Source organism: Tamandua tetradactyla, chromosome 12 (assembly GCF_023851605.1).
Source record: "Tamandua tetradactyla isolate mTamTet1 chromosome 12, mTamTet1.pri, whole genome shotgun sequence".
NCBI lineage: Eukaryota > Metazoa > Chordata > Mammalia > Pilosa > Myrmecophagidae > Tamandua > Tamandua tetradactyla.
In genome coordinates this window covers 95,058,774-95,079,537 of record NC_135338.1, presented here as the reverse complement: position 1 = coordinate 95,079,537, position 20,764 = coordinate 95,058,774, and the positions used below count along the sequence as shown (strand labels likewise).

Here is a 20,764-nt window from a genome sequence, read left to right as displayed (position 1 = left end):
ATGAAAGACCCATACCTCATACCCTATAAAAAACTAAGCCAAAATGGATTAAAGACCTAAATACATGAGCCAGGACCATAAAACTCCAGAAAAAAATATAGGGACACATTTTTCAAGACCTACTGATAGGAGGTAGCTCCTTAGACTTGACACCCAAAGTACAAGCAATAAAAGAAAAATAGATAAATAGGACCTCTTCAAAATTGAATACTTCTATGTTTCAAAGGAATTTGTCATAATGCTGCAAAGGCAGCCAACTCAATGGAAAAAAAACATTTGGAAACTATATATCTGATCTGTTTGATATCCACAATATATAAAGAAATCCTACAATGCAACAATAAAAAGACAACAGACCCAATTATAAAGTAGGCAAAATACATGAATAGACATTTCTTCAAAGAGGAAATACAAATGGCTGAAAAGCACACCCATTAGAATGACTGCTAGTAAAGAAAAAAGAATCTACAAGTGTTGGAGACAATGTGCAGCGGAAACAAGAACACTTATTCACTGCTGGTAGAAATTTAAAGTGGTTGTTCCTCGGGAAACTAAATGTAGAATTTCCCTATCACCCCAGCGTTCTACTCCTTGGTGTTTACCCAGAAAATCTGAAAGCAGGGATGTGAACAGACAGCTGCACACCAATGTTTATAATGTTTGTAATTATATTCATGATTGCTAAATTATGGAAACAATTCAAGTGGCCATCAGGTGAGTGAATGGATAAACAAAATGTGGTATGTATATACAATGGGACATTATTCAGCAGTAAGAAGGAATGAAGTCCTGAGGTATGTGACAACATGGATGAACCTTGAGGTCATTATGCTGAGTAAAATGAGTCAAACACTATAGGACAAATACTGTATTATTTCAGTAGTTTGAACTAACTATAATATGTAAACTAATAGTCATAAAATTTAGAAAAATACGTTACTGATAGAATGAGACTAAAGAATGAGCAGTGGTTGCCTAATATGTGCAAAATTTTTAACTAGGTTGTACTTAAAATTTAGAAATGGATAGAGGTGACAGTATTGCATTTTGGGATTATAAGTAATATTGCTTAAATGTCTGTGAATGTGGTTGAAAGGGCTTGTTTAGAATCATGTATGTCACCAGAAGAAAATATGGTGGTTTAAATATGGAAATGTATAACACAGTAAACTTTGTGGTGGATGATGCTTCTGATTAACATTACAAATATATATAAGTTCTTTCATGAACCAGAACAAATGCCCAACAATTTTCCAAGGAGTTAATAATAGAATGGTATATGGGGAAAAAAATGTACCTATTGCAAACTATGGACAATAGTTTATAGTACTATCTAAACATTCTTTCATCAGCAGTACCAAATGTACCAAACCAGTACTAGGGGTCAACAATGGGTGGAGGTGAGGGGATAAATGGTATGGGGTATTTTGGGTTTTCTTTTTATCTCTGTTTTTTTGTTTTGTTTTGTTTTTGGAGTAATGAAAATGCTCTAAAATTGATTGTGGTGATGATTGCATGATTATGTGATATACTCTGAGTCATTGTATACTTTGTATTGATTATATGGTGTGTGAATAGTTCTCAATAAAATTTGCATTAAAATTATAAAGCACTGTCTATGTGACACAGATATGAACAATACTCAAAGAATATTCCAGCAAGATGGTGGCATAAGTAGGTGTGGACTTTAGTTTCTTCTCTAAAGCAGAGAGGAAACAGCCAGGAACTGTGTGGAACAACTGCTTTGGGGACATCCACGACTTGACACACATTGTACATCAGTCTAGAATGGGTGGAAGGGCCATGATCATAGCACAGAACTGTAAGTTAAGACCCCAAATTGCAGAGGCTGACGTTCCTCCCCCACTGGCACTGCAGGCTCTGTTGGGAATACTTCTCTGTTGGCGAAACTGTTTCTACTAGGAGCAAAGAAAGGTAGCTGATTCAAGCTCCAACTGAGGTTTTAGTAGACAAATCTGGAGTGCTAAATATGAGCTCCAAGCATAGATGAGTTCAGAGAAAGCAGGAAAGTAACTCTGAGACCTCCCCCAATAGAGAAGAGATGGGGTGATGAAAAAGAAGGCAACTTTTGGAGTCAGCCAAGTTCAGAATACTGCAAAACAGCTGTGCCCCAAGAAAAGGGGCACTTAGAGCCAGGTACCAATTCTGGCTCTTGACAGGCAAACTTTGGGGGCTGGGGAAGAGTGGTTCTGAAAAGGGATTTTCTTTTTTAGTATTTCCTTTTTAAAAAAAAAAGTATTCTAAGTAGCTCATTAGAGAAAGCCTCAGGTATTTTCAATGGTCAGTACTGACAAAAGCAAGGGCAGAGTTAAAACAGGTATGTGAGACTAAGTAACAAGTCAAGTGAAGGAGATAATTCCCTAAAGGGCAGTTCTTTGCCCAAGAAAAGGGAGTTTCTTTTTTTGGAGCTTCTTGATGACTGACTCAATCTTTTTACTTGTGATTGGTTTTTTGAGGTCATCTATTTCTTCTCAAGTCAATGTTGGCTATTCATACCTTTCTAGGAAGTTGTCCATTTCCTTTACATTGTCTCGTTTATTAGCATATATTTGCTTATAGTATCCTTTCATTACCTCCTTTATTTCTGCAAGGTCAGTGGTTATGTTTCTACCTCCATTTCTGATTTTCTTTATTTGCATCTTCTATTTTTTTGGTCAAGCTATCTAAAAATCCATCAATTCTGTTGATTTTCTCAAAGAACCAAGTTCTGGTTTTGTTGATTTTCTCAAAGGTTTGCATGCTCTCAATTTCATTTATTTCTGTTCTAAGTCTTCATTATTTTATACCTTTTGTTTGCTGCCAGGTTAGTATGTTCTTTCTCTAGTTCTTCCAAGTGAACTGTTAATTCCTCTATTTTTGCTCTTTCTTCTTTTTTAATATAAGCATGTAAGGCAATAAATTTCCCTCTCAGCATTTCTCTGCTGCATCCCATAAATTTTGAAATGTGGTGTTTTCATTTTCATTTGACTCAAGATATCAGCCTACCGATTTCTTTTGTAATTTCTTCCTCAACCCACTTGTTGTTTAGGAGTATGTTGTTTAGCCACCATAAATTGGTGAATTTTTTCCATATATTGGTTAATTGTTATTGATTTCCAACTTCATTCCATTATAATCTGAAGAAGTGTTTTGTATGATTTCAATCATTTTAAATTTATTGAGACTTGCTTTGTGACCCAACATATACCCTATCCTTGAAAATGATCCATGACCACTTGAGAAAAATGCATATACTGCTCTTGCAGGGTGTTATGTTCTGTAAATGTTTGTTAAGTTTACATCATTTATTGTATTACTCAAAATCTCTCTTTCCTTATTGATTCTCTCTCTAGATGTTCTATCCATTGATAGAGAAAGGAATTGAAGTCTCCATCTATTATGTTAGAGGTATCTACTTCTCCTTTCAGTGCTGTCAGTGTTTGCCTCATTTATTTTGGAGCAACTAGCTCAGTGCATAAATATTTATGACTGTTTTGTCTTCTTGTTGAATTGTGCCTTTTATTAATACATAGTGTTCTTTGTTTCTTTAAATTGTTCTACATTTGAAGTCTAATTTGTTGGATATTAGCATAGCTACTCCTGCTCTTTCTTGATCATTGTTTGCATGAAATGTCTTTTCCAAACCTTTCACTTTCAACCTATTTTTATTCTTGGGTCTAAAATGAGTCTCCTATAGACAGCATATATATATAGGTCCTGTTTTTAATCCACTTTGACAGTCTGTCTTTTGATTGGGTAGTTTAATCAATTAACATTTAATGTTATTATTTTAAAGGCAGTATTTTCTTCTAATATTTTGTCTTTTGGATTTTACATGTCATGTCTAATTTGTTTTTCCTGCTCTTATCTTTATTCATAGTCTTCATTTTTGCATCCTTCTCCAGACCTCTCTCTCCTGTCTTTTCCTATATGCCTGTAGTGCTCCCTTTAGTATTTCTTGCAGAGCTGGTCTCTTAGTCACAAATTCTCTCAGTGATTGTTTGTCTGAAAATATTTTAATGTCCTCATTTTTGAAGGACAATTTTGCAGGATATAGAATTCTTTATAAAAACTTTATAAAAGTCTTTTTCTTTTATAAGTATCATAATACTGCTTTCTCACCTCCAAGGTTTCTGCTGATAAATCTTCACATAGTCTTATTGAGATTCCTGTGTATATGATAGATTGCTTTTCTCTTGTTGCTTTCTAAATTCTTTGCCTTTGACATTTGACAATCTGATCACTAAGTGTCTTGGGGTATGTCTATTTGGATCTACTCTGTTTGGGTATACTGCACTTCTTGGGTGTGTAATTTTACATCTTTCATAAAAGATGGGAAATTTTCAGCTATTATTTCCTCCATTAGTCTTTCTCCTCTTTCTTCCTACTCTTCTCCTGCTGGGACCCCACAACATGTATATTCATGCACTTCATGTTGTCATTCAATTCTCTGAGACCCTGTTCATATTTTTCCATTTTTTTCTTATATTTTCTTTTGTTTGTCAGATTTCATATGTCAAGTTCTCTAGTTCACTAATCCTGTCGTCTGCTTCTTCAAATCTATTGTTTTGGATTTCCATTGCTTTTTCCACCTCTTCTATTGTGTTTTTCATTCCCATTAAGTTCTGTGATTTGTTTTTTCAAACTTCTGAGTTCTTTTTGTTCACCCAATGTCTTCTTAAATCCTCCCTCAACTCATTAATTTGATTTTTGATGACATTTTCCAAGTCTGTGTGAATATCCTGAACTAGTTGTTTCAACTCATGTATCTCAGTTGAAGTGTCAGTTTGTTCCTTTCACTGGGCCTTTGATTTTCCTAGGATGACTCATTTTTCACTGACATCTAGGCATTTGATTTCCTTAATTAATTTATTCTGGAGATTGTTTTCAGTCCTTTACATCGGATTTTCTTGCTGGATGGTTTTGTTCCCTATCTGCTCTTTGACACACAGTTCAACTTATTCCAGACAGCCAGCATAAAATCTATGTAACTGATCAGAATTTTTCAGTTGTTTTCCTGTTTCTTGCCTTGCCTATATGAAGCCTTTTTTCCTTTTTGAGGAGGGTCTCCTCAGATATTATAGACCCCAGTTAGATATTCCGAGACCAGGCAGGCCCATGTCTCAGGAGGAAAGAGTTGCCAGAATCAGCCTTTCCTAAGGGTGAGACCCAGCAAGTTGTCAAAATTTCCTATGAAGCCTCTAGACATGTATTTTTCCTATCCTGCACAGTATACGGTATTTGTCTGTCCATGGCTTCCCACCAGCTTAAAGTGAGGTGCCTTTAATTTCAACAGACTCTCCCTACAAAGGGCATTGTTGGGACAGAGATGAGGTAGTAAGATGGCTTTAATTCCTTCTGTTTTCCAGTCTCTGAGGCCTGAATTCCTTAAAGGAAGGATTCCACTTGAGCTGGTTCTTGGTCCCTATTTTTAGAGGAATATATGCACTTTAAGGAATTAACTCCTTTCACCTGACTAGTTACTTTGTCTCTCATACAAGCTTAATTCTGTCCTTGCTTGAGCTGGAGCCTGAGCTCTTCCAGTTCTATCTAATGAGCTGTTTAAGGAGAATAAATAAATAAATAAAAATAAGCAAAAAAAAAAAAAAGGCTTTTCAGAGCAAGACCCTCCTCCTTGATCAAGAGCTTGAGTTGGTATATGGCTCTATATATCTGTATGTGGCCCCCTTGTCTTGGAGTCCAGCCCTTTCCCAGTATTTTGTGTTGTCCAACACAAAAAAGCCTCTGAGTTTTTTTTTTCTTTCTGTCATTCCCACCCCTTCTCTGCTGGGGGCAACAACTCCTAGTGGAAGGTAGTTTGGCAGTTCTTCAGGAAACTAAGTATAAGTACCATATAATTCAACAATAACTTAATAGGTTTATATTCAGAGGAATCAAAGTCAAGGACACGATGGACATTTTGACACTGATGTTTATATGACTACTAAGAGATGGAAACAACACAAATGTTCATCAATGGACACATGGCTAAACAAGCTTTGGTATATATACACAAACAATGAAATATTATTTAGCCATAAGACAGAATAAAAGTCATGAAGCATGTAAGATCAAGGATCAACCTTGAGAACATTATATTGACTGAAATTAGCCAGAAACAAAAGAACAAATACTGTAAGATAAGCTAAAATTAATAAGTGAACTTTGAAAGTTGAAGTTAAGAACACAGTTTATCAGTAAATAGAAATAGGAAATAGAATAGGAAAAAGAACAGAAATTGGTGCTGAAGGAATGGAAATTGTGCACCAGGTTTGATTGTAAATATTCAGAAATGGATAGCACAATACTACATGATGGTAGCACAATAATTTAAGTGCACTGAATGAAATTGAATGTGAGTATGATTGAGGGAAAAGGGCTGGGCACATACAAAACCAGAAAGAAAGATAGAGAAAAAAGACTGAGATGGTATAACTTAGGAATGCCTAGAGTGGACAATGATGGTGATTAAAAGTACAAATAAAAAAAATTTTCATGAGGGAGAACATATGAAGGTCAACATTGCAAGTCATTGAAAATGGATGCTATACAGGAAAAACTACAAGCAAAGCAAGCTAAGGACTATAGTCAACAGTAACATTGTAATATGCTTCCACTGAATGTAACCCAGGTATTATACCAAAACCAAATGTCAACAGGTGGGGGCCATAAGAGAGGGCGTGGATTCTTTGTGGAAGAAAAGAAAATGTCTTCGTATAGATTATGGTAGTAAAGGCATGCCTATTTATTTAGGTTGGATTATATGATATGTAAATAAAACTATTTAAAAACTGAACGGAGAGAAACAAGTGCTTGAGAAAAGGCAGAGAAAGAGATATACCTATTCACTTTTGGTAGGGAAGCTGAGATGTGCAGCCCCTTGGAGGGCAGTGTGGTGGTTCCACAGGAGGCTAGGGGTGGGGTTGCCATATGATCCTGAAACCCCGTTGCTCAGTATATACCTGGAGGAACTGAGTGTGGAGACAAGAATGGACATTTGCAAACTAGTGTTTATGGCTGCGGTATTCGTGATGCACAATGGATAGAGGTGGCCTAAGGGTACGATGACGAGAGGAATGGTAGGGATAACTACGGTATGTGCATACAATAGCCTACTGAGTGGCTGCAGGAAAGAATGAAGTTGGGAGACATGCAGTCAGGTGAATGAACCTTAAGGACAGTATGTTGAATGAAATATCAGGAACAAAAAGACAAATATTCCAATGCCTCACTCATATAGACTAACTATACTATAAGAACTCAGTGAACTGAAGTCTAGAGCATGGGTTATATCAGGCAGGGGCTTATTGTAAAGGGTCCTAGAATGTAAGCTCTTGCAGCAGACAGATATATTCAGGAGTTGTAACTGCTATTTCTAAATTCTGAGTTATGGAGCTATTTGTTCCCAGAAACATTGGGTTTTTATGTGACATCTGAGACTCAAGAATTCAAGCTCTAAGCTATGAAAATCAGCATTATCCCATATAGCAAGTGTTTAAAAAGCTGAAAAAAGAAATCAGACTTCAATTAGAGATATGAATGAAGCTAATCTAGTTAGGACTAAGGTACATCAGACTAAAGTGTAAAGGATGATATTGACTATGTTTTAAAACTTCAACTTCTGGATAAGACCCAAGGAAGAGTTGTTTATTTGTTGCAAGATTTATATTTTCTGTAGTATGCTATCTAATTTAACTTGTATGATCAGCTGATTCAACCACCATAATTACATGGAACCTTGAATAGGGAGTGAGACTTTGTAAGTTTGTACAGGTCAATGTGATACCCTGATACATCCCAGAATAATCTGGGTGGAAGATAAAAAAAGTACTTACCAAGTCCCCTTAAGGGACTGGCAAAAAATACCAAAATTAAACTTCACCACCTGGGGAAACCCCTGATATTCTCACAAGCATTGGGGATTAACAATTTAATAAGCCAAGCCCTCAACATTGAGGCTTACCTTTAAGAAACTTATTCCTACAAAGGAGAAGCTAAGAGTACCTATAATTATGCCTAAGAGTCACCCCCAGAGTGGTGACTCTTAGGCATAATTATAGGTATATAATTATAGGTATATAGGTATATATAAGTGGTGACATAAAAAGAGAACCTCTTTTTATGCTCAGATGTGGCCTCTCTAAGTCAACTCTGCAGGTGAACTCACTGCTCACTCCACTCCGTGGGATCTGATTCCCTGTGATGAGCCTGTCCCTGTTACTGTGAGATTGAGAATGTCTTCTTGACCAACAGGGGAAGGGAAATGAAACAAAACAAAGTTTCAGTGGTTGAGAGATTTCAAATAAAATTGAGAGGTCATTCTGGATGTAATTCTTATGTGTTATATAGATATCCCTTTCATTTTTTGGTATGTTGGAGTGGCTAGAGGGAAATGCCTGAAACCACTGAACTGTAATACAGCGGCCTTGAAGAATCAAGATCGTATAACTATATAGCTTTTACAATGTGACCATGTAATTGTGAAAACCTTGTGACTGACACTCCTTTTATCCAGTGTATGGACAGATGAGTAAGAAAATAATGATAATAAATAAATAATAGTTGAGATGTAATAAATACATGATTCCTGATAAGCCACTTGGTTGCTCATGCAGCAGGGGGTATTTTGTTAGAGACGTGGAGTCTACAGAAATCTGCAACTGTAGTCATGCTACATCTCTGTTATCAAATAAGAGGCAAGTAGTCATGAGATACAGCCCTGGAAGGTAATGTCTAATATGAAAGTCTTTTCTTTAGCTACTGAGAAAAGTAATATCTTTCTTCCAAAGAAAATCAAGTTGTTGGAAAAAATCACTCTCTGGCTTGGAAGAAAATGTGCTTAGGTTGTTCTTCAGATGTCATGTGTATGTAGGGCATACATAGTATGAATGGGACATCTTTGACTAATTAGCTAAGTGTCCTAGGACAACTTGGCAGATTAAATATGGAACAATTCCATATTCAATTCTGGCAAAAACAAAACAAAAAACAACCAAAATTGATGCCAAAACAATGTAAACCATGCTAAAGTAGGAAACAATTAAAATGGGAAATACTGCAAAAGAATAGAACTTTAGTAAGAACCTGAAAAGCAAAACTATATCATAACAAAAGTTGACTCCTTTACCTGTGTTTTAAAAATGATGTCATTTGAAATGAAAACAGAATCTTTCATTTGCACTTAAGGCTGTCCTATTATCTTAGTACAGAAGGGGGGCTGGGTATTCCTGTTTAGCATAAATGTTTATTTTCTATGAAATATATCACTTTATCTCATTAATATATCTCCTTTCTACAATCTTCTCACTGACAAATGCTCCCCTTGATAGTTACAGTTACATCAGGGCATCACAGATGTTGGCAAAATAACTGAGAGGCAAATGAGAAAAACGATCAGCAGCATTAAGAAATGGTTGGAAGGTTACTTTCTCCGTATTCTAAGCTGACACTTAAAACAATATGAGAAGGTTGAATTTGTTCTGACTTATAGAAAGCCCAAGGTGTTACAGAAGAGAAGAAGCAGGCGAATTTGTTTGCCTGAAAAATGAAAAATCCCTTTTTTATAACCACAAATATTTGCCTTCAATTGAGAACAGATCGATGGCACAGTTCTCTGAAGCGGCGCTGGATGTATCAGAAAAGGAGTCCCTGCAACGTCACTTCCTGGTAATAAAACATCATGTCACGGGAATCCTCTGGCCATAGTAGGGGAGTGGGTATGAGTGTAAGGGGCTGTGACTGGGGGTTAAAAGGCTATAAGTGGGCAAGTAGAGGGATAGCAAATACGTTGATGGTTGGGGAAAGTACCCTCAATAAAGAAATTGGGAGGTTTTTCCATGACAAAAAAGATTTTATTCATAGACAAGTAGTAAATTGACAAATTTACCCATTATAATTAGAACAATAATTTCAAAAAAAGCCATTCAGAAAAGGAGAAATTAAGATGCACATAGGAGCAAGTGCCTATCTTTAAATTATCAGGAATAATTTTACTGGTCTTTCTAACAACAGCATTGTTTCCTCTGCTCTCTCTCAGTGATGTGCCATGATGGCAAAACTGACTTAGATTATTGTTAAGATGTTGGACATTACTAATTTGTTAGTGTCCACAAAGAGTTGTAAATGGAAGAGCACCAATCTTTTTCACTAATGTGTTTATCTGTTCAAGTTGCCTCAGTAGAAATAAAAATAATATCTTGAGTTTGGTTCTTAAAGCCACTGGGTTTGCTTTGGACTTAGAGATGGACTCAGCTGTTCTTTGATGTCTTTAATCCTCTCGATCAACTTGGATACATATGTCCACCATGTGATTCCTGCATCTTTGTGTATCATGCTAAAATTGTCATGAATATACAGTAGATACATAAAGGTATCATCAGAAATATTAGTATCAATTACTGACACAGAGACACTAGTCAGTAAAAGCAAAGCTTCAAGATACCTTAAGTTTTAAATCCTCTTAAGTACCCAAACTTTCAATTTTGACAATTTTGCTTGGAAGTTTTTGGAAATGCAGAAAAATTCAATGAAGATCAGAATTATCAATATACATCTTCATTAAAACTTTATCCTAGGAGCTTCTGTGAACTGGAAGGTCGTTCACCTCTACACTAACATGTCCAGAGTTGCTGTGCTTTTTCGATTCATGAGTTTTCTTGTGTGCATTCATGCATGCGTATGTGTCTATGTGTGCGCGTTATTTCCTTCTTCACATGGAAGTCTGCTTCCCTCCATTTATTAGCTACTCTGGGCCAGATAATTGAGGCCCAAAACTGTATTCTTGAGAACAAAACACCTAATCCCACTAATAGGCTACTCGACACTGAAATACAGATTCAGGTCACTAAACCTCAGTTTCCTCATTGTTAAGTGGGCTTAGTGATAATACTCACTGCATAGGCTTTGCAGGAGGACAACAAAATAAGCTACTGTGTATAAGTGTCTGTATTATTATTCTTGTTGCAGTTGCAATTATTATTACAAATAGAGTTAAACTCAAAGAGCAATGCAAAGAGTGATAGCAAAGAGTGATGTTTTAACATGTCAGAACTTGCCTGAGCCGTGAGCTCCATTTGGCATTTCAGAAGCACTTATTTTTGGTTGTTGTTGCTGGTCTGTACTTCAATTAATGAAGACTACTAAAAAGTGATCTCTGGGTAAGTGAGTTGTTCCTGTGATATGTAAAGGACACTGGGTCCCTGATTTTGTAGAAAACTTTCGTGGCTCTTTGAACCAAGAAGTGAGGCACTGCACTGTCTAAATCATGATACAACCTTAGAAAGAGAAATTTTTGATGCATGAGTAGAAAATGGGCTGCCCGAGGTGCCATTGCAATTCTTTTATTTAGTTAACAAATATTTATTGAATTTTAGTTCTGTTCCACTTTATTCTAGGTGCTGGGAACTATGAACAAGATAAATGGAGTCTTTTTTTATGAAGCTTATTTGTGTGTTCATTTTCCTATGCATGATGTGCTGTAGATAAGGGAAGGCAAGGGTGAGAGAACAACATTGCCCTTAGCCATGGGCTTACAGGTTTTCATGCCTGGAAGGTTTTAAATATACTCATACAGACCTGGAAAGAGATGGGCACTTAAGAACGTAAATACTTGCTCCTTTGCAGGGAATCTCATTTATGTCACATTTTGGGATGGAAAAAAGAGGTGCATTAATCACTATGCTTGAAGCTGTGTGTCTTCTCGTTTCTGTTCACAAGTCTGGCAAACTGCATAACTGTATAATGATATGAAACTCATTTTCCAGAACTATGAATTATGGATAACCATACCTGATTCTAGATTAGAGAAGGGAAAGACATCCCAACCCTTCCATTGGAATGTAAGCCCACGAGGGCCTGGAGTTTGTTTTGTTCACTGTTTATCCCAGATATTCCAAAAGGTACATTTTAACTAGAAAATGCTCAATTAAAAATTTTTGAATTAATGGATAATTAAAAAATATAAAATTGTTTGGTAAATATCAAATTATATTATTGACATAACCATCAACGTATTGAAAGTATCATTTACTTTACACATGAAATTTATCTTAAACAGCTTTAAATGAAATTTAATACTTAAATAAAATCAATTCAATTCAGTTCTGCAACAACCATGATTAAGTGCATATGGGCCAGGCACCTAGAAGGCGATGTGGGCACAAAAGGCAGAAGGATACTGTCTCTGCCCACACGGCACTTATAATATGATAAAGCTTATAAAGTATTTCCACTTTCCAACAGAGATAAGTTCTTCTGAAAGCGACTCCACACTTTATTGAGCATTTTGAGGTGGGACAAGAAGTGATTGCATACTTTCCAAAGTTATTGAAATAGACAGTATCAGAGGATATACCGGTTTGAAACTGCTGTGTACCTCAGAAAAAATCCTGTTCTTTTAATCCAATCTTGGGGGCAGACCTGCTGTTGGGTAGGGCCTTTTAGTTAGGTTGTTTCCATGGAGATGTAACCCCACCCATAAAAGATGGGTCTGAATCTGCTTACAAGTGTCCTTTAAGAGGGAAACATTTTGGAGAAAAGGACAGACAGATGCTTAGAGACAGAAAATGGCCTGGGATATATTAAACTAAGATGAAATCCGGAGATGCCCTGGAGAAGCTAAGAGAGGACCCATAGACACTTAGAGAAAGAAAATGCCCCAGAGAGGCCAGAAAGACCCACAGGAGCTGAGAGAGCCATTTTTTACCCAGCAAGGACAGAACAGCCAGCAGGAATCGCCACGTATCTTCTGTGACAAAGAGATGCTGGACACAAAAGACATTTCTTGAGTGAAGGTATCCTCTTGTTGATGCCTTAATTTGGACATTTCCATGGCCTTAGGAATATAAAATGTAACCTAATAAATCCCCTTTGTAAAAGCCAATCCATTTCTAGTATGTTACATTACTGCAGTATTAGCAAATCAAAACAGAGGAGAAGGGTATCCACTTATACAATGTCCTCAGGGGTAAGTATCTTGTGGGAACTGCATGTGTTGTGAACATTTTTCTGCCTCTTTCAGCCTGGTAATACCTTACTCATTCTTCAAGGCATGGTTCAAATGCCCCCTTCCTTGAGCAACCACCCCTAACTCCTCCAAACTGAGAAGCTTGCTTAACCCTTTGTGCTCTAACTGTACTTAATTATCATCTCTCTTATAGCAATTGGAACACTGATCTGAAATTCGCCTGGATGCAACATTTATTTATTTAAAAACCCTGAGCCATTGACATATTAATTCTTTTAAACACCTGATCCACTGAATCCAGTTTCTGTAGTGTTTATCTGAGGATATGTGGGTCAAAATCTCTGTAGTGTTTATCCGAGGATATGTGTTCTAAACAAGAATCTGAGGGTATTTCCATAACTGTGAGGCACAGAAAACATTAAATTAAACTGATGTCCAGTCAGAATGATTTCAGGTGCAAGTCATTTAAAAGTTGATTCATACTGGCCTAAGCAATCAAGTAATTTATAAGCTCACATAACTTCAAGCCCAGATGCAAACCAAGAAGGCTTCAGGTTGATTCAACCAGCTGCTTAATTAAGTCATCCATGATAGATGTTTTTTTCTTTCTCTCTGCTCTATCAGTAGCTTTAACATCATCTTAAGGCTGATTTCCCTTATAAGCATTAGATGGTCTCTGAAGACTAAGGAACCTTTCACAGAAGCGTCTAGAAAATCACTCTTTGTGTCTGAATACCACAAACTGGATTAGACCTGAATCTCTGTCCCTTAAACAGTGAGTAGCAGGGGAGTGGTGGAAGGGGGTTTATATTATCTTAATTAGCTAAAAATAATCAGCTGAGGGGAATAAGTCACAAAATGCATACAAATCTGTAAGTAGATATATATCTTTACAACATGTGATCTCTTCTAGATCATTTTTAACTGAGGTGAAGACTCATGTTGTATTCATGACTGTATCTATAATACCTAGCACATAAGGTATTTAATGTTTTCAGAATGAATCACCTACCTTGGTAAGGAACTGGTAGACTCAAGTGTCTTGACTACTATGTTATTATTATTTCTTATAAATATCTGTGGAAGTGATTTCCTTTACACAGACTTCTAATACATAGCATATGTGAAATAAAAAGTTGGGAACAGTATTCAGGGCGGGCCTCCTTGTTCAGCTATTCCCCCAGAGTCTGGCATTATATGTAATAAAAGAACATCCCTGCCTAAAATGTTCAGAAATAAGAAGCACTGACATATCAGGGCACTCTTCTGTACTTCTTCCTTTTTATTATTCTTCTTTTGCAGTGGACTTTATAATCATATATCCGTTAATCCAACACTTCTTAAGAGGTGATCATAATAACTCACCTAGATATAATGTTATAGAGAAACATTCTATGGCCCTAAGACACAGTTCATCCAAGTTATTAAAGTCCAATTACATCATGTTTTCTTCCTAGGAACACAGAGTACTTGAGGGACAATCTTGCAGTCACTTTCACTCATCTCTTGGAAATAATTACATAGAAATAATCTTGATATTGCAGACAAAGCCCTCTGACCTTTTTTTCCCAAAGAGATGGGAAAATGTAGTCACTTGACTAAAATTATACAATAGAATTAGAGAGGTAAAATTGGGATGAGAATGTAAATTCTCTCTTCCATTTACTAACATATTCATCATTCTTTTGTGAAAATATCAGACCTGTATATTGTGCTTTTGATGAACAAGAGACTATGTATTGGGTGGTGCGACGGTGGTTCAGTGGCAGAATTCTTGCCGGCCATGCCAGAGACTCAGGTTCGGTTCCAGGTGCCTGCCCATTTAAAAAAAAAAAAAAAAAGAGACTACGTATTGAGTGGTCAAACACATTTCAAGTAAAGGGAATAAAACAAAATTTTCTAAACAAAATTCCTGAGCTCTATCATGACTCCTATCACAAACAGCAGCATTAAAACAAGCAGCCAGTTGGAAATAATGAGAGCTATGATGTTAATGATTAATGATATTTACTATTTACTAACATCTATTATATTTTGTTTAGATTAAAGATATTTTTTTCTAAGAATGACAACTACCTTCAAGGTAGACTTTATTTGGTTCTTTAGAGACCTGAAGCAAAGAGGCTTTTATTAATACATAAAACTAGGAGGGTTTGCAGAATTCAAATCAAGTATGAATCCAAAATAGAATTACAGAGAATTTCTGGAACATAGGAGCTGGAAATTCACTGTAATTCTATTTTGCCGACCTTGAACAGGTCATTTAATGACTTTGTCTTAGTCTGCTGGGCTGCTATGACAAATATCACATAATGGGACTGTGCTGTCTCATGGTTTTAGAGCTAAAAGTCCAAAAATCTAGGTCTCTTCAGGTCATGCTGTCTCCAAGAGTCCACAGCAATCTGGAGGTGGCTTGCACAATTCTTGGGGATTCCTTGGCTTGCATCTTGCCTACGTCACAAGGTCTCTCCTGAGTTCTCTTTCCTCCGCTTCATCATATGTGTCTCTACCTAGATTTCCTCTTCCAATTAGCCATCTGGATTCAGGCCTACCCTGATTCAATCTGGTCTCTAGAGTAGTATCTTTGAAGATCCTGTTCACTAATGAGTCCACACCTTAACTAATAATAACATCTTTAAAGGCCTTATTTACAAATTGGTTCATACTCACAGGAATATGATATAAGACTTGCACATGTTTTTTGTGGGGGACATAATTCGATCCCCAACATTCTCACTGACATAACTTTTTCAAATGAAAATAATACTCACCCTCTAATCTTCATTGATCTATAGCCTTATGCAACTCCTCTAAAACGGAAGCACTCCTACAATGAGGGACAAGACTTTGTTACCATCTGTGCCCAGGAAAAGGACCTAATAATTGTCACAACATCACCTGCACATGTTTTGGGACATTGCCTATCTGTTTCTAAAATCAGAATAAACTCTCAGAAATCCTGTGGAAAACTCCAAGAGAAAAGAAAAATCAGCTTACTCTTTTGCTCTAACTAGGGTGAAGTATTTCCAACATTGCTTAAAGGTTCAAGCCACCTCTAAACAGCAGCAATTTTTTTCTACAGTTATTGCAAATAAACCGGGCCCCAATAGACCCTGAGCTGTAAGTTTTATAGTGCCCAAGACTTGCGCGACTCTTGATGACAATGGAGACTCCATTGAGAAACAGCAAAGAGACCATCGGGTTTGCTTAGACCCTTCTAGCCTCTCCATCTTCCCAGACCTTTGGATAACAGAGCATGAATATTTAAATTTTGAAAGATTTTTTTAATGATTACTTAAGAAAATGGGGATGAAGTAAGAAAAGAACTGTTGCGGTAACACTTAATTTCCAAGAGTGCCCTGAGAGACATATCATATAGTGAAACCATTGCAATTACCTGGAAATTAATTGTCAGAAACATTAAACTAATTCAAGCTACAGAAAAATACCCAATAGTATCATGAAGAAGGTATAAATGGCCCTGGTCAGAAAATAAGCATTGTAGCAACCATATATAGGACTGGGGTTGGAGATTAGAAATTCCAAATCAAACGCAAAATATTCAGCCAATTATCTCCCAGCTCAGAATCTTATAGCATCAAAGAATAAGGCTGGAAAGAGATTTAAGAAGCTCTCAAGGGTAATTGGCTACCTCTTGGTAAGAATATATTTCAGCCGTACTGAGCTGATTAATTGTGACATGTTTTTAATTTCAGGTTTCACTTTTTATTTAGCTCCTAACTCCCCAATTGGTCTGCTCTCCTGTTCCCAATGCCAAAAATAATTTTTTTATTGACCACACCAGTGTGGATAAGATTGAAAAGAGGCTCCTCTCCATTTTAATACCAGTATTCATGACAGGAGAAATGGCACGGTACAGGTCCAACTCACATTCCCCTCTCATTGGTACCAAAGTCTTTCTCACCAGCCAACTGAAAACACTTTCCTTCATATTCAACCAATGAGTCTTATTCAATGTTGTATCCCCATCTTCCATCCCACTGAACCATATACTCAGTAATTGAGGTTAAATATATTTTCTTAATCATTTTCCACATGAATAACCATTTTGTTCTCCCCTCCAATGGCAGGAAAGTGCTGCAGACACAATGGCTGATATAGAAATGAGAAAAATCGAGCAGTCAGTTTTATGTTACTGCCTTTTTTATGGGATTTTTACCTTGCTTTGACTGAATACTGATGCAACCTTGCAATTGTGTGTACAAGTGAGCCGCATGTGTGTAGACACACACACACACACACACACACACACACACACAGACAAAAATACTATGAGAAACTAATATAAATGTTCACCTTGATTTAAGACAGCATTCCTGAGACTGCTCTCCTTCTCAGCATTTACATTGCTAAATAGAGTTATCTCTATTAAAAAATAGAGATAGTAGCCTCTATTTGGTCTTTTATAAACCTCAACAGAAAGAAAATTAAATTGGCTATTGTTTTTTTAAAAAAAGTTTCATGGTGAGATAGCTCTATAGAAAGTAAAATGGAATATGTACCAGCTTGTTCTCGTCTCGAAAACTTTGATAACTCTTTTTATAGATTTTCTGCAAAGTAATTAAAGTCCAATTAATTGGAAAAATATACACAATGGGTATTCTGAATGTTTTATCTCCAACTTTTATTACCTTAAACGAGTAGCAAAGCCAATGCTGCAAGCTTAAATTCTGAGCTGCTAGGTAAATATTTCAGAAAATACGTGCGTGCACTTTGTTGACTACAAAATAAACTCCTCTCCAATGGAGAAGTGTTGCACTTCCTTTGGGTGTCCACTACAGTGCAGTCAGTCTGGGCAGCAAGTTGGTGCCCCCTTTATGTATAATGGCTATACACTCAAAATTATGCTATAAATGCAATAATTTTAAGTGGACAGAAGTGACAACTGACAGGACTCAGAGGGGAACAGTTCTGTGACATAAACAATTGCCAAGTAATGTACGTGTTCTTTAAATCTGGGCTTTCACTTCCTAAACATATGTTAACAGCAATTGGCTAAATAATTCCCCCTCTTTTTTCCCATTTATGCTTTATGTGTAAGTAATGCTAGCTGCTATTAAAATTTCATATTCTCATTGAATCAATTCATTTTCTTTTTATTCATGCCCTGGTCGAACGCAGGCAGTGTGGGCGTGGGCCTCTCCCCACTCAGCGAGGACCCAGGCTCCTTCCATATGGTGGTTCTTATTCAATATGCAGTTCAGGGTTGCTTTTGCATCATGAGGCTGGTGGAGGGGAAGCAGAGAGAGCACGCACGGTGCAAGGCCGCCTATGTTTAACCTCTGTCACTTAATGGAAGTGGCACATCACTTCCCCAGTGCACTGACAAGAACTGCTCACATGGTCTCGTCTATCTATATTCAAGAAGGTTTGGAGATGTAGTTTATCTGAATTCACAGGAAGAAGAAATGAGTTTAGTGACCACCTGGTCAGGTTCTGCTAAATTGTTCGGCTTTACCTCTGTTTGCCCTTTCTTTTCACCCAGTTCACTGCCCCTTCCCTCCCCAGGGAAATCTACCTTGAGAAGGAGATGATGCAAATTTTCTTCTTTATATCCTCCTTTCTTTTCCCTTATGAAGATGATACAGGTGCAGATTCAGAATCAATAAAAAATTGAGAGTCTACTCTCATACTAGGCATGATACAAGGAATTAACATATATTTTAGGCCATTTACTATAGAAACAAGCATTTATAATCTCAATTTAAAAATGAAGAATATGAGATCTAGGAATTTTCTAAGCATATACAAGAAGTACATAGTAGAATGTGCATTCTTATTTCTCCTGTGAAGGATTCACTAATACAGTTGGCTTAGCTGTTTATTTCAGCAGCAGCATTTTACGTCTTTTATGTAATTAGTTATTTGCTTAATTCCTTTCTTCTCTGCATGCTTTCTTTGAACTTTGTATCTAATGTGCTGGTTTGAAACTGTTGTGGACTCCAGAAAAGCCATGATCTTTTTCATTCAGTAATGCTGGGTGGATCTTTTTTATTAAATTTTTTCCATGGAGATGTGATCCACCCATTTAAGGTGGGTCTTAATCCACCTACTGGAATCCTTTAAGAGGGAACCATTTTAGAAAAAAATTCAGTAGTGACATAGCCAACATGAAACTCAGACATTTGAGGATCCTTGGAGCCCAGTAGACATCACCATGTGCCTTCCCATGAGATGTTAATCAAGCCAGAACCTGGAAAGAGCAAAGGGAAGTCAGGGAACCCCCACAGGAACAGAGGCTGAAGGCAACAGAGTCCAGGAGCAAGGGACCAGCAGATAACTTCCCATGTGTTAGTTAGATTCAGTTGTCAACTTGGCCAGGTGAGCATACCTAGTTTTGTTGCTGCGGACATAAGCCAATGGTACGTGAACCTCATCTGTTGCTAATTACATCTGCAGTCAGCTAGGAGGTGTGTCTGCTGCAATGAGTGACGTTTGACTTAATTGGCTGGTGCTTAAATGAGAGAACGCAATGTAGTACAGCCTAAGCAGCTCGGCATTCCTCATCTCAGCACTTGCAGCTCAGCCCAGGCCTTTGGAGATGCAGAAAGAAGTTGCCCCGGGGAAAGTTGTTGGAACCCAGGGGCCTGGAGAGAAGACCAGCAGAGACCATCCTGTGCCTTCCACGTAAGAAAGAACCTCAGTGGAAGCTGCCTTCCTCTGAAGAATTAACAAAATAAATCCCCTTTTATTAAAAGCCAATCCATCATCACTTCTCAGCCTTTTGGCTAAGATCAAGTGTAGTATCTGTTCTTATCAGTTTAATATCTGATACGTCCTCTATCCGAGGACAATATATTAAATGGATTTTTGGAACAGGGAGATGGAATAGGAGCTTGCTCCATCCACTCCACGCATCGACCTGGTATTGCAGTACTTCCAGGAACGGTGCACCCCATCCTCAATTGCGGTGTGAATTGACAGACTTGCTTTTTCCTTGTTCTTCTCCTTTGCTTCTTTTCTTTACCAGACTGGAATGTCTACAGCTCTCTTTGTGTTTTTCCCCCTGAGCTGCTTGTACGGTCGTTTCTTCTTCATCTCTTTCTTTCTTTTCTACCGACACGTCCTTTATTCATGGTGATAGCCAACCCAAGTTTCGCCCAAGTGGTAAACAGATTCTAGGAAGTAAGTCTTGTGTGAGTACTTTACTTGTGCTGCACACAGGCCCTTTGTTCGATACTTCCTCCAACCTGCGAGAGACCTTCTCCTTGTCACCATGAACTGCATCACCTGCTCCTGACTCACTCTCTCTGTTCTATCAAAAAAAAAAAAAAACCAATCCTTCTCTGGTGTGTTGCATTCGGGCAGCTAGCAAACTAGAACACCATGTGACAGACATCGGCCTTTCTTGAATCAAGGTATCTTTTCTTGGATGCCTTGGTTTGGATATTTTTCTGGCCTCATTACTGTAAACTTGTAACATAATAAATTCCCTATATAAGAGCCTTTCCATGTCTGGTATATTGCATTCTGGCAGTTTTAACAAGAAAAAACACCTAGTTATCTCTAAATAAATAGAGCTCACCTTTTCTTTGCCCTATTCGTGTCTATTATGAAGAAGTCCAATGCTAACAATATAGCTGTATCCAGAAAAACTATATTGTTTGGAAATTATTCGAAATAACAAATAGCACTAATGACATTAAATTTTAAAGCTCTTATAAAAACCCAGAATCCCCAAAATTTCCCATTAAAAATGATCCCTCAGAGGAAATAATTCAGTTAAGCAATTTATTTTTCTATTTTACTGGGGTTCATTTTGTTATTGTGGTTTAATAT

General features: G+C 37.1%; 1 non-coding gene across 1 annotated transcript; it reads left to right on the top strand.

Moving 5' to 3' along the window:
* The first annotated feature begins 19,693 nt into the window (after window positions 1–19,693).
* Window positions 19,694–19,884, top strand: LOC143652934 (U2 spliceosomal RNA). The gene has a single exon (XR_013160981.1). It is a non-coding gene; the product is annotated as a U2 spliceosomal RNA (small nuclear RNA).
* The last annotated feature ends 880 nt before the right edge of the window (window positions 19,885–20,764 follow it).